This window comes from Alligator mississippiensis, chromosome 6, assembly GCF_030867095.1.
Source record: "Alligator mississippiensis isolate rAllMis1 chromosome 6, rAllMis1, whole genome shotgun sequence".
Lineage (NCBI taxonomy): Eukaryota > Metazoa > Chordata > Crocodylia > Alligatoridae > Alligator > Alligator mississippiensis.
Genome location: NC_081829.1, coordinates 59,459,701 through 59,473,590, shown reverse-complemented (window position 1 = coordinate 59,473,590; position 13,890 = coordinate 59,459,701). Strand labels below are relative to the sequence as shown.

General features: G+C 41.3%; 1 protein-coding gene across 3 annotated transcripts in view; it reads left to right on the top strand.

The window, feature by feature from the left end:
* MICU1 (mitochondrial calcium uptake 1) overlaps positions 1-13,890 on the top strand; it is a 239,657-nt gene that overhangs the window by 214,525 nt on the left and 11,242 nt on the right. Inside the window, exon 12 of one of the 3 annotated variants that reach the window (XR_002089378.2) lies at positions 2,039-2,252. The exons of the other annotated variants lie outside the window; for them this stretch is intronic. The gene's annotated coding sequence lies outside the window, so the exon portion shown is untranslated. The remainder of the gene's footprint in view (positions 1-2,038; positions 2,253-13,890) is intronic. 3 annotated transcript variants of the gene reach the window in all.

Here is a 13,890-nt window from a genome sequence, read left to right as displayed (position 1 = left end):
ATAGCTAAAGCGACCATATGTTTCATTGATTTTTTCTTTCGTTCTTTCTTTTCCTTAAATTAAGCTAGACCATATTTTAAAGTGAAAGCTATCTTAATGAACCATGGAATAGTGCATGAATTTGCTTACTCAAAGCTTTGTTTTCCAGAAGTTCAGTGGCAGCAAATTATTTTAAATCATAAACAAATCATATTTAGAAAGTGCATCGAGCCAGTGAGCCCAGGAGTGGAGCCCCGAAGCTGCATGTACTTATTTACCACTGAGAAGAGGAGATGTGAATTGTGCTTTCTTACTGTCATCTGCTTCCCTATTCTCAATAGACTTCATTGTGCTGCGTAGATAAACCCTAAATGATGTATAGCAACAAACAGGAGGGAGGAATAGGAAGGACAGGAACTACAGGAATGAAACTGAGGATGCCTAGGCTGGTGTCCTATGTAGCTTAGGAAGTTTCTGTAGAAATTCCCCTTTTCCCCCTCCCCTGCAAACAATTAAAGAGGAAGATTAAGGAGGAATTTTTAGTCTGTGAGTGTTTCAAGCAGCAATTTAAGAAGAACAGAGAGGGGAGTTCAGACATGGAAGCTGTGCAGAAAAAATACAGACATGAATAGGAGGAGAAGATAAAGGGGGCTTGTGGATTGAGTTGAGCAAAGGGTAGGAGAGAGGTGAGTGATGAATAAAACAAGCGCAGAAAGAGAGGGATGGGTTGAGATATGCAGGCTTTCAAGGCAGAATCATATCTTAAATTTGACATGGAAGAAAAAGGATCATGGGCTGAGTGACAACAGGAGAGATGAGACTTGCAGTTGCATTCTGATTACATTGGAGAGAGATTAAACAAGTGTCTGTGAGGTGTGCGGTGCATTTTGGGGTGGGGCTGAGAGCCTGAGAGCTGCAGCAGGATAGGAAGCAGTGAAAAAATTAGGGATTTCTTAGAGTATGTGACGAGGTACATAGCAAACACCAAAAGTTTGTCTGCACTTGACAGACACTTCAGATTAAGAGAGAATGTGTGAATTTTAAACTCATGTCCATATGGTACAGTGCAGTTGTTCGTTTGTTTTTTGAGCTGAATTGATATTTCTTTTGGACTCTATTTCCTCCCTAGATCTTGCTGCATAGTTGTTCTTTAATGCCTCTCCCCACTGAGGCTTGTGTTCCTGCTCCTTGCAAGTATCTTGCACCAAACCTTCCATGCAGCTAGTATAGAGTTTTTCCTGAGCCTTTCCTTTGCGTCTAAGCTTCTTCATTCTAAACTTTTGTATAAGCAAGATCGGCTGGACCTGAAACAGGGCATTGAGTCACATGTGTGTCCTGTAATAGAGACGTTCTGTTTCCAGGTGATGGGGCAACAAAGTAAATGAAAATAATTTTAAGATTAAATGGTTACTGTTTGCAAGAGAAAAAGAAGTGAGCTTTTTAATTTATGCAGCCTTAAAATGAAACAGCTCAGCAGCTGGGAGGATATACTTGTTTATGAAAAAGTATATGATTAGGAAAGGAGTCTTAGTAAATTTTGAATTTACTAAGCATTTGGAGCATGGTGCTATATCCACACCAATACCTAGGAAAAGGTGTTACCATTTGCTTGATGTCCTGAAAATATAAACTGATAGGCAAGACTCCATTATTATAGAGGACAGCGGTCTGTAAAGTTTTTAAAACTAAACAATAACCTTTAAAGCTCCTATAAATGAACAGTTCACAGAACATTTTAAAATATGTTTCAATTTAGAAAGAATTCATCATATATCATAATTTCTGCACTTGCTTTATTTATTATGAAGAGTATCTATATCAAAACCATGAATCAAGTCTGCCTTTGGCCTGGTGTAATTTTTTTCCTGAAACATCATCTGTTTCATTTTTTGTGTTCTGCTCTCATGCTACTTTTGATATCTTAGCAACTTCTACTTGGCAACAGTGATGTGTTCAAGTATGGCTAATAATAAGAAAAATAAAAATTAAGCCTGTCGATTGATCACAGCTAACGCACACGATTAACGCATTAATCGGTTCTTGTGTTAATTTTTTAAAGGCATTAATTGCGCACATGGTTGTGGAGCCCACTTCTGGGCTCTTCTGTGCCACCTCCAGGCCATCCAGTCGGGCAGCAGTGGCAGCACAGAGGACCGCAGGACAGCCCAGGCATAGGCTCTGGATGGCTGCAGCAGGCAGGGGGGAACGGAGCGCATGCAGACACATTCGAGCAGCCACAGCCTGCACACTGTATGTAGAGCAGCGCTGCGCTGGTAGGTCTGTGGAGGAGGAAGGGTAACGGGGCAGAGCAAGGCCCCCATGAAGAGGGAGGGAGAGGGGCGGGCGCTGGGGTGAATTGGGGCCCCAAGGACAGGGCAGGTCGTGCGACAGAGCCATGGGAGGCTCATCCAGGAGAGCAGGGGGGCCATGTGCCCCCTGGATTTGTATGTGGGACAGAGGTGGGCTGCCCACTGTGGGTTGGGGCTCTGTGCTCTGCTGCCTTTGCCTCAGGAGCCGCACAACACCATGTTGTGCCTCCCACCACCAGGCAGGCAGGAGATGCACAGCCAGCACGCAGCTCCTGGGGCAGAGACAGCAGGGCACAGAGCCTCAACTCTCAGTGGGCAGCTTGCCCTTGCCCCATACACATATCTGGAGGGCACGTGCCCCCCCATGCCTGCCCCAGGGGTGCACAGAGCAGCAGGGAGCCACACCCCCTGTGCCCCTGAACGAGACTCCTGTAACTCCTTTGCAAGACCTGCCCCAGCCCCACTCCTTCCATCACTGTGGTGACCTCAATCTGCACCCTCTGTCCCTTCCCTCTCCACCCACCCTTTCTCCTCCACAGACTTACCTGCTGGGTATCATCTGTGTCTGCCCCTCACTCCCCAGGCACAGCTCCCCCCAGCCCTGCTGCTGCCCCTCACTCCTGACCCACAGTACCCTGCATCCTACCAGAGTGCACGGGAACCCACCCTCCCCAAGCTTCAAACCCCACACCTTCACAAATTCCCCCACACACAACCCCCATACCCACCCCCAGCCATACAAAGTACTTCCATAATAGAGTTTTTTCTGCACATAATTTTGAGTTTTTAGCTGTGTGATATAAAATCACAATGAATTATGACTAATTTTTTAATCACACAGCTAATCTTGATCAAATTTTTAATCGTTTGACAGCCCTAATAAAAATGCATTGTATTTGGGATTGGTTTATTTTGGGGGGTTTTATACTGTTTTATAGGAAAATGGGTTTTGTAATACACATGATGATAAGCTGTAGATATGTTATTCAAGAATTTATATGAGGGTATTTCAGAATGTAATGGCTGTTTCGAAATAAAACCATTTTGTGTGCAGTGGGTGGGAAACTACATTGCAGTGGGGAACACTGATGATGGCATTGATGTGGCCCAGTAAATGATCATTGCACACAAAATGTTTTTATTTTGAAATGGTTGTTACTTTCAGAAATACCCTCATGGTATTTGGTTGATGTCTTTTTTTTTTATTACAAATATTTGTATCCATATTTGCAGTAGTATTCTTATTTTAATAAATAACTGGGCCAGAGCTTTCAAACTTGTGTGTCTAAAGTTAAATGCTTTTGTATGTAAATTTAGGAAGCAAAAAAACGGGTCTTATTGTGGGAGCATCTGAGCATCTGTGCCTCCTTAATTTCAGTGAGATGTGTAAGTGAGCATCACCTCTGAAAACTGGGCAGCTTTCATTTAGGTGCCATAGTTCAGGTACATTAGTTTGGAAATGTTTGCCTTGCTGTCAGTTATTTAATAAATTGGGATCAGTAGGTCCATCAGTGTTTTGTGTAGAAATGGATACTTCAGAAGGTAAATAAACACTGTATAAAATAAAATGCAGTGTTTGAAGCAATGCTTTGCCAAATGTAGGTTTTTTGAGGAATGCAAGTATCAGGACCTTAAATGTGTTATCTCACACTTGAACCATCAGATAAACATCTTTTAGGTGAAAAGGCCGGTTCTGCATGATACTACTGGAACAAATTGTTCCTTGTATGAAGATTGCAATTCTGAAGCCGCCCATTAAGTGTGACTGTTAAGGTTTGACCATCTAATTTTATCAGAGCTATCACCTTGCCTAACTCCAGTCTAGAAAGGCATTAATCCTAATTAAAGCATGCCTTGTAGCTGATGAATTTTACAGTGGGTTTCACAATGCCATACTTTTTTTTTCCCCTTGAGTGCTATGGCATGTTTAGACCAAACTTAAACTGACAGTTCCCCAGAAGTGAGAGATGGTATCAGTTCATTCTGACCCTAAGGCCCCTGGCACACATTCATTTAATGACATGATGGGATGGGATCTGATCCCAACAATTGTGCCTCATGCCATGCCACATGCATAGCAGGAGGCATACTTTTTGGGATCAGGGATCAGATCCCAGCCACATTATTACTACTTGTCAGTGTAGGGGGAACCTGGGATCGTAATTCTGGGCTCCCCTTGCACCAGCAAGTTGAAAGAGGAGTGCGCACTGGTCCAGCAAGGCTGGTCCATTATCACCTGGCTCCTGGGACCCTACTGGAGACATGAACCAGCTCCAGTGCAGTGTGGGGCCTGGCTGACAATCAAATTATTGTTAGCCCTGGACCTGGACCACACCAGAATGGTTCGAGTCCCCAGTGCAGTCTGGAGACTGGAGCTGAAAATTAGCTAATGGTTGTGCCCCTAGTGATTTGAGACTGGTGTAGTCTGGGCTGGGCCAACAGTCAGCTGAATGTCAAAACCCTGTTCCCAGCAGCTCTGGCTGGGCTGCTGGGTGCAAGGGATCACAAGCATCCAGCATCGTGCAAGGAGCCAAAGGACTTCGCTCACTGGGGACTTGCAGCTCCACCAAGAACCTCTGATTCCCTATACCTGACAGCCTAGCCAGAGCTGCCAGGTGTTGGATTTAAAGTCCCAAGCAGGGAAGCTGCCCCAGCAGTAGTCCTTAAAATTCCCTGTCTGCTAAGACCCAAGGTATGGGGAGCAGGGAGCTCCCAGGTGCTGCTTCCACAAAGGCCATGGGAACTTAAAAATGCAGCTGAGGCTTCCAGCTTAACTACTGCTTTTCAAAGGCTACTGAGCCCAAGATCAGGGAGACACCACCTGATGTTAGGCTCACTGTGCTTTCCTCATCCCCCTCCACCTGTGGAGGTGCCAGGTCCAGGACTCTATGCTGCTTAGGTAGGGGACAGCTCTGTCCCAACCACAATATGCTACATATTAATTTCCCAGCCTAATCAAAAAAACAAGCCACAAGGATATTTTACATTATATGTGGAATATCTTTGTGGCTCATTTGCTGCATTATCTCACCATAAATTGACTTTGACGGTGTGATTAACACCTTAATTGCATCTTAAATATAACATGTGGCAGGGATCTAAGAGATTTGTTTTCCATAAGTCTGGAGGAAGAGAAGTGTTTCCCATTGGGATCTGTGTGGTGCTATTTTGAATGCCTGATTTTAGGAAACAATATTGTTTTGTAAAATTGAATAGAGTGCTATCATTATTTACTGGGAAATAGAATTTTTTAGGGAATTTTGGTGAGGATTATTTAAATGACTTGCTATATTTTAATTATCTATATATTTAACTATTTTAACCTAAAGTAAAAACAGATTTGTTTACTATATAACAAATTGAGCCACTGTTAATTAATAGAATTAAGTATATTTATGGGTAAAAAGTAGGTCTGCAGTACTGTGATACATGGTTTTTAATTAGTATTTTGAAAAGCTAAAAGCCTAGGTCAATTCATATTCTGATTTCTTACTCTAGGCCAATGGAGGCAAGTAGTACTGCCATTGAAGAGTACTACTCTGAGGGTTCCTTATGTGGAAAGATACATCTTGGGTTGATGGGAAGTTAACTAGCTAATTAATGAGAGATGCTAGTGGAGTTCAGAGGGAGTCTGAGTTCTCCATGAAACAGATGGTTGCCATGGCATGGAACTTTAAGGGGAAAGGTTAATTAGGGAAACTGTAAGTAGTCCTTTGAGGGAAAAATTTCCTCTTATAGAAAAATCACTCACATGTATACTGAATTATACATATTTTAACAATGGAAGGAATAATATATGTTCAAATAACTTATTAAGATAAATGCTTATATTTAGAGGAAATGCTTGATTAAAGTCCAGAAAAAAAATGCATTTGCTTTGTAGTTGCTGCTTATAATGCTGAGCAGCAAGTTAGAATCTTGTTCAGAGATGTTTGTACAGCAAATTGCATTAATTGATCATTTGAATAAATCCAGTGGCAAACACTGGCATTTATTTGAAATATTAAAAGGCACATTGGAGTAGTGTGTTATGAATAAAAACATTTCAAGGAAGTATTAGAAATAGATTCCAAAGTATAAACTTAAAACAAATGAGAAATGGCTTAGACTAGCTGAATTTTCAATGAAAAGACTGCATCAGCAGATGCTGCACTTCCAAAACCCTGAATTTGGAAATGTGTGCTTTAAGAATAAAGATCTTCCAAAGAGAACCTGTTTCGTTTTCTCACATTAAAGTTCCAGGGAGTCTTGAAGGTTAATTTCCATTTTAAAAGACAATATCAAAGCAGTGAGTAAAACTGCTTATGGATTTCTTACATTCCTTTAGAATAGTAAAATGATTAGCTCTTACAAGCAGACAAATTTAAAAGAAAATAAGCTAAAGCAACGCTCAATTTGTGGCCCACAGGCTAGGTCTAGTCTGTGGGGTCCCCATGGATCTAGAAATTTAGTGGCAGAGGAGAGATATGACAGAATTAATTGTCACACTCTTGCTGCTAAAATTGTGGATCCCCATGGGAGCCCCATGGGCTGGGTAATGTAGCCTAGCATGCAGGGTTAGGCAAGCACACAGATGGATCCGGGAACATGGGGTTGGGCTAGCACATGGCTAGATCTGGGTACAGCAGAACAGTGTTTCTCAACCTTTTAAGTAGCAAGTACCCCCTAACTTTTGAAAATTTTAATAAGTAGCCCAACACTCAATTTTCCAGGGGATTTTATATTTACAAACTAATGTGTGCTATATGTTGGAAGAAGGGCTGTGTATATAAGGCAGTGATATGACAGATGTGTGATCTGGTGTGGATAGGATTGCTACCTTTTACACCAGGGGTGCACAATTCAAGTATGTACCTGGCCTAGAAGTGATGTTGCCCAAAGCTAGGAGGGCTGAATGCCAAATTATTACTGGGGAATTGAATTTTTTGCCATAGTTTTGAGAGGAAAAGAGAGAGAGAGAGTGTTGGGGTACCCGCGTACCCCCTGTCTGTGTCTCATGTACCCCCAGGGATGCACATACCATGGGTTGAGAAACTATGCACCAGAAGGTTGGGTACCACTGGGCTAAAGAATTTCCATCATTTAAGAGAGTCTGAGAAAAACAAAAAGACGTCTTGCTGACGATAGCAAAAGAACATTTGCATCAACAAAGTAATGTTTGGCACAAAGGGACATAGTACTTGTGCAGTTGAATTAATAAAATAGGATGCAATTATTGACTATAGTTTGTACAAATGACAGCTTTAAAAACCCTGACCATGAAAAGCAAATAAATTCATGTAGAGTAAAAATGAAGATAAATCAAATAATGTACCATAGCATTTAAGGAGGGGAGGAGAGAGAGAGAATGAAAACTCAGCAGAATAAGTTTGACTGATAATTATAGAAATCTCATTCTGGAATTTTTATTGGGTTGTAACAAGTAATATTGTCAGTAAGATGAACATTAAATGAGAGCTACAAGAAGTGGATTTCATAACAGTTTATTGACTTTCCTTCTATAAAACAAAGTGAAATTTGATGCTAAGAAAGCTCATGTCCCAAGGTGAACCTTGGCAGAAAGAGCAATTCTTTTCTTCATAATATGCAGCCAAACGGGAGCTTTCTTCCATGCAGCCAAACGGGAGGTCAGTGTCTTCGAAAAATCAGTCTGTTTATTCAGGGATCTGAGCCTGGGTTTAGATGTGTATGTAGCTTCATTTAAACAATGTTGACTTCTTTTTTTTTTCTATATTAAGTTTGCATTATATTGATGATGTAGCAGTGCATCATGTTATTTTCTTATGTTGGCGGTGGCAATCCCTTGATTCAAGGATCCTACCATGGCTCATTAATGAGTCTTGATGTGATGTAAGTGTCCAATCCTTGAGCCACAGATCTGTCTGCAAAAGTTTCAGATCTTTCCACAGGGGAGAGTAGGCCATAGGCCAGGATTTCTCTCCTTTTCATTTCTTGCTTTTCAGGAATTAGTTGTCCTGAATTAAGATTGTCCCCAAGACCTGTGATGTTTAACATATTATGACATGCCATTGTTTCTAAGAAGGTGCTAATCTTATTAAAAATAATGTTGGTAATGAATATGGTCATATCAAGTGGTCAGGAAAAAGGTTAATAGTTCCCAAGTAAAGAGCAAAAATGTTTCTCTGCAGACTAGTTTATTATACAGTAAATTAACAAATAGCCCCCAGGTGATAGCACAAGCATGTCCTATAATTACTTTGTGATCTGCTCTTAGAAATTTGAAATGTTCAACTTTTTTAAAGAATAATCATTCTCTAAGCTGCTTAAAATGCCTCCATTAATGATCCCCAAAATCATGCCCAATCCCAAGCTACTTAAATGATGACATACTCCTAAAGTATTTGGCCATAACCCCTTTGTCTGGCTGCATTGAAATAGTAATCAGTTGACAGTTAGCCAAGCCCATCTTATTCCACATAATTTACTATGATAGTAGCTTTCACAGATTCTTTGTCAGTCTTCTTGCCATTGACTTGCTAGTCTACAAAATAATTTAATTATTATTAATTAAGATCATTTTATAACTGGAAAATTTACTGTAATTATAAAATATTCAGCGATATGGTCTTTTAGTGATTTATAGAACTACTGTAGGTCCAAAGCATAACTCAGTAAATGTATTCTTCTGTCACACTGCATAAATTGCAATAGTATACTATTTGGGGATCATATTGGCAGGAAAAATGACTAATACTCAAGCTCCATCAATCCCTGAGTAGCAGAATACTTAGCAGTGTGGGGCTTTTAATTTTTTTACTATAAAACTTTAAAATTAAACCCCCCTCACTTAGAATGAACTAGTTCACCTCTCTTGGAGATGTTCATTGCATCTTTCCAGCTATTGCTACCCATGCTAGCTAAATTAAATAAACTCATGCTAGTCCCACATTCATTTTCCTGTGTAGACGCATCTGTAGTGTTTCCTGTCAAACTTAGAAGGCTTTCTTTTTAATTGCAAAGGGTAAGAACTCATATTTGATCTAAAAATCTCTAAAATCTGCAAAAAGTGATGGAACTGTCTTCATATTCGAAATAACAATAAAATCTTAAATAATAAATAATAACCAAACAGTACATCTGTTGTTTAAACATGATGGCCTCATAGTCGCTTTTTCACACAAAAGGGCTTACTTTGCTGGTTTTAAGGACCTATGGCTCAAGGTTGTATATATAGTATCAAAATATTGCATATTGGCTGCTGAAGCCTGCATTTAAATTGGACTGCCACTCTGTCATTCATAAATGAACAGATCTTAAACCTCAGAGGGTCTTCTGTTAGTGAAACCTGTAACCTTCCATTAGCCAAGCTGTACTTGAGAGCTGCTCTTGAGAGTCACTCTTTCCAGTTCTCTGCACGCTCAATGCAGTCTTGCCAGGAAATAGAGCTTTCTTGTCTTGTTGACCTTCCCTTCTCAATTCAGGCAGCCCCTTGCTGGAGTACAGCTTATTCAGTCTACATGTTCAGTCCTGCCTTAGCAATGTTCTTAATCAAACAGCATTGGAGCCAACAGAGCTGCTTGGTGAGACCACAGACCCTAAATCTAGAATATATGGATTTCTTCAGCACAAGCACAATCAGAGGTATAAAAAACTGTTGCAGTGTATCAGAGCTAATGCTAATAGCAGTATCTGAACTTAGTCAGGATTTTTCAAAGAAATCATTGATATAAATATATTTTAAATTGAGGGGGTCTGTTATCAAGACCTGCTATCATAACAAATATAAATTTCATCTGATGCAAAAAATAAAATGACCTTGCACAAAAGTTGAATTACAGAAAAGACTGAGATAAGCATCTTTCAAAGAATAAAAAGGAAAAAAAAAACCCTCCAAAAACGTAATAGTTTCCTGGAAGATTTTGCTAAACCTGGGAAGCAATGTATCTTGGAAATAAGTTTATCCAGACTAATACTTTTTAAAGCTTTAAATATTGCACAACAAATTTGCATGGCAGGTAAGTGTTGCTAGCTGCAGTTTACAGATGGCTGGAGCCTGAGGCATAGCCAAGAGTAGAATTCAGATCTTCAGGTTACCTGTATTGTACTTTAATTATAATGTTCTAATGTTTCTCAGTATTGGTACTCAAAGCTGCAAGTGATTCTTGTTTACTGAATCTTAAATACACGTCTTCTTCATGCCTCTGAAGCCTGATTAAGTGCTCAGGAGATTAACCTCTCATAGTCTGAAAAACTGTCTGCAGAACACTTGGAGAATCTAGATGAAGAGTGTGAAGAAAATATTAAACATGAATATACAACATGGTGAGGATTGGAACTCTAAGGTAATAATTAAACTATAGACTAGTGGAGCTATATGCTTATTCCCCCCAGTGAGTTATCCAAACTGGTTCCAGTCACTTAGGCCAGATACAGATTTTACACTTTTACCAGTGTAAGTAATCAGAAACCAATCTAAACCTGTAACAGAACAGACATTTGGCACACACAGACTGGCTTAAAAACAGCAGAACCCAATCTAGGGCAACCTGCAGGCCCCCCACCAAAGGACAAATGTGTGTTCTGTGGGCTACTGAACTAAACTGTGCTGCTTACAGAAAATTGCAAACTTAGATTCTGCTTCAGGCTTTTTGAATGTCTGTATCTAGCCTTAGTAATGTGTATACAAGGTACAGCTATCTATGCAAAATCTAGAGTCAGAGATCAATTTTTATCTTTAAACAAAGTATACAATCCTTTTGTCATTTTTAAATAAGACATAAAAGGGCAGATCAAGCAAAGTAATTATCGTTGTGCAATTTAAGTTATGTTAGCCTTTCAGAACACCAGGTACTTCCACTGATTTGTAGGGTTAAAGGAAGATAGGGGTAAATCATATGCCAGGGGTTGTCAACCAGGGGTACATGTATCCCTGGGAATACTTGGACTGGTCCTAGGGGGAAGGTGCGTGCAGGCGGGGATGGAACGACGCTGCCTTCCAGGAGCAGGGGCAGGGCAAGGGCAGTGACACCCCTCTGCAAGGCAGGGAGGTTTGCACGCATCAGCCACTGCTGCCACACCCCAGCCTGGGGAGCACACCCCACCCTGCAGGGGGCGCCACTGCCCTCACCCCAGCTTCCTGGTAAGCTTCCCCACTGCGCCCCGGCTTTGCTTCTGGGAGGCAGCAGCGCTCCATCCCCTCCCACCCACTCAGCATCTGGCCGCTGGGGGTGCTTAAACTAAAAAAGTCTAAAAACCCCTGCTCTACGCCATTATAGAAAGGGTTTGTTTCTAGTGACGTTGTGCCTGTACTGGATGTAGTAGTTCAAATAATTCATAAAGGTTGCTTGCAGGCATAACCCCCCTGCCCTCCCAAAAAAACAGTGCTTTACTTTAAACTCTGTGCATTCCCACACCTAGCCCTGTGCATGCCCAGATGAGGCAGCATGTTACTTCAACCCAGCTTGCCCGATATCTATAAAGATCAGGTGCTTTAGTGGGGATTTCTTGGCACTTTTATCTAATAGCTGATCGAATCGGCTTTAGCTAAAAGTGCCAAAAAGCCCCTCTGAAGTGCCTGATCTTTCCAGATGCTGCAGAGCCAGGCTGAAGTAATGTACTGCTGTTTCTAGTAAAGTGTGGTTTTGTTTTGTGTTTTTGTTTTGGGGGGGGGCTAGGGGGGTTACCACCTGCAAGCAGCCAAAATGCCCAAATGCCACAGGCAAAATTGGTGACCCCTTTGTGCCTAACTACAAAACAATCATGTGATGATAAAGCCCATATGCTGAAACACTTACAGATGCCTCTATAATATATGTAAATATATTTATGCATATAATGTGCATTCATATGTGTATTTGTGTGAAGCTATTACAGACAAGCAAATGTTAGGGGAAACCTGACAGGAAAAATCTATAATTGTCATTTCTTAAGTAATCAGTGATCATAACTAGAATCCAATAAAAATGGGATAAGAATTTGGCTATGTGTTGCCCCTTCAAAATGATCTGCTGCGGCCAAATGCTTGTGGTCCCCATGGGACCTTTTCTTTGGAGCCCCCCAGGACTCCATCTTGTTGCCCTTCCCATTAAATGTGTATATGAGGTCACTGGGTGAGGTATGTGGGGGAGATTTGGAGTGAGATGTATACTGATGACACTCAACTCCACCTCTCCTTCTCTTCTGACCCTGGCCCCACAGTCTCAATTCTTTCCCAGCACCTGGCTGCAGTTGGGGACTGGATGTGGGTGAATCAGTTAAAACTGAATCCAGACTAGGCAGGTGATTGTGGTAGGCAGACCACTTGACTTGAGGGGGTGGCAATCAGCTATCATTGGTGGAGTTTGGACACCCCTTGTCACTCGGGTTAGCAACCTTGGGATCCTTCTGGACCCTCTGCTGCACCTAGATCGTCCGGTGGTGGCTGTGGCTAGGAGATCTTTCATGCAGTCCATCTCTTTATAATATGCTTCCTGAGTCTTTTGTTAGGAATGGAGGTAGATACATGGCATAAACAAACTTGGCAGATAAGGGGTTCATTTGACACATTTTTGACACAAGTTCAGAATCAAAACAATCCAGTGCTCACATCTTTTCATGTTTCTAACCACTTTTTCAGTAGTAAGGCAGGTGATTTGAAACTGGGTCACCATAAGCATAGCTTCCTGGGAAAGGATTTTGCATTAAAGGCAATTACATAGAAATACTCCGGAGGCCACTTTCCTCTCTTCATTTCAGAATTTCATTGTATTACAGGGTTTTTTTTCTTTCTAATTATCCTCTGCACGGACTGAAATAGTGCCTGAAATTGCCCTGCCTTTGTAAGGAGTCTAGGTCTGTGTGACAGAATGGGCAGGAGTTTAGTGGACTTTTGTGTCATTTATAAAATGTGTGCCATATGTGGTATGATAGAGTGAGTAAATATGATATGGATAGAGTATGAAAGATCATGTTGCCTTGTTCTTCCCTCCACCATGTTTTATGCTGCAGCATTTTTGTCCAGGTTGCTTTTGTGCTGTTTTTTATTGTGATTATGCAGAGTGAAAGTGGAGTGAAAATCAGTTGGGTTACCTCAGCAATTAGCCAGAAAAGATACCGGCTAATAATGTTGATTTAGCTCTGAAAGTCCAAGGGACTCTTGCTTAAAAGCAGTCTGGGGTCACAGGAAAAGGGTAGGATAGAAGTGGGTGTCTTGGGTTTGAAGAAGGGATTTTAGTACACAACCTGAAAGCTGTTTGCCTTCTGAGACGGTGGGGCAGTGGACCTATGCCTACTGAAATCTGGCAGTCCTGCAGGAACCTGAATTAGTGAGTTTGGAGTCATGGTGATGGTTGAGCTATTGGCCTGTATTGGCATATGTCCTTTCCCTGCTTAGGTGAAGGCAAATAAAGCTTTTGTTACTACCTTTGGGAAAGATGCACCTGTGACTGTTTTACAAAAGCCAGAGCCACCACTTAGGAAATCCCTACAACAGTGTGTTCAGCTGCAACTCAGCATAAAAAGGTCTGCACAGGGGTCAGAGAGCAGAATTTATCTTCTTTGCCTGTTGCTACTTGTTAGTTTGGGTGTGCACATGCATGTGTGTATATATGTATGTAGGGCCAGATTAACACATAGGCAAACTAGGCACATGCCTAGGGCCCTG